The following is a 1,512-nucleotide window of genomic DNA, read 5'->3' as shown; positions in this document are numbered from 1 at the left end:
TCGTTCAACACTTCTGAAACTAACAGTATACATCATGGAGTAAGAAAAATAGTCAAAGACACTCTTTGAGACATCAAAGACACATACAAAAACATCAAAGGCACACTCAAAGACGTCAAAATACTACTCATGTCCTGAAAAGTTATTCTCAGAGCAATCAAAAAGTTAATCTCAGTAATCAAAGTTGATCTCTAAGACATCAAGGTTAATCTCAGAGTCATCAAAGGTAATCTTTAACTCACCTTCGTTCATCAAAGTTATTCTCTAACTAATACCCATGTGCATGAGAAATGGGCTTACAGGTTCCGGAAGATGAAAGGAAATATCAGCACAGTGGAGAAATGCCCGAGAGACCACTGGAACATTATCTAACACAGTGCACAGTTACAAACCCATTAAGATTTCAACTTAGATTCAACAGAGCAGAAGAAGTTGTTAATCACATATGGTGAAATCTTACTGAGGCGACCATACGAGTCATAAATACTCATACTCCGCCCAAGTAAAACAGAAACAAGCAACACTTAGTGGGCCAGTCAGAGGCTTAGGGCCCGCACAAGAATATCCCTGCAAAAAAAAAATAATCAAAGAAACTTTCTAACTCACCTTCGTTCATTAAAGAAACTCTTCTTCATCCATGAATGTTGTTCTCTCAGACATCTTCAGGCATTAAAAAACTTTCCCAAATGTATCTAGTTCAGCTTTTCATATCAAATTTATACTTCTGTTAAAATATATTTTCTTAGGCACTTTATCTTCAAACTGTTCTCTGAACATCATTGCATAACCCTACCTAACCTATCTTACGTGTACTAGCCTGTACTGTTCATTACCTGTACAACTTATCTAACCTAAACAAACCTTGCTAAATTTACATAACCTAACCCAACATATCCTAATTAATCATAACTTACCTAACCTAACCTAACTTAACTTATCTAACCTAACCTAACTTACATAACATAACCTAACTTAACCCAACTTAATTTACCTAGCCTAACCTAACCTAGTTTACTAACTTAAAGTAACTTACCTAACCTAACCTAACTTAATGTAACTTACTTAGCCTAACTTAACTTGCAAAACCTGACCTAACTTAGCTAACCTAACCTAACTTACCTAACATAACATATATAACCTAACCTAACCTAACCCTAACTTGAATTAAATAACCTAACCTATCCTAACCTTATTAACTTAATGCAACTTACCTAATGTAACTTACCTAACTCAACTTACATAACCTAACTTAATGCAACTTACCTAACCTAACCTAACTTACATAACCTAACCTAGCCTAACTTACCTTACATAACCTAACCTAACCTAACTTAACATAACTTACATAACCTAACGTATCCTAACCTAACCTAACTTAACTTACTTAACCTAACCTAAGTTAACTTACCCAAACTAACATAACCTAACCTAACTTACCCAGTCCAACTTATCTATTCCTCCCTATATGAGCTAACTTACCCATCCTGACCTAACTACCATACATAACTTACT

Source organism: Procambarus clarkii, chromosome 39 (genome assembly GCF_040958095.1).
Source record: "Procambarus clarkii isolate CNS0578487 chromosome 39, FALCON_Pclarkii_2.0, whole genome shotgun sequence".
Taxonomy (NCBI): domain Eukaryota; kingdom Metazoa; phylum Arthropoda; class Malacostraca; order Decapoda; family Cambaridae; genus Procambarus; species Procambarus clarkii.
Note: the sequence above shows the minus strand (reverse complement) of the source record.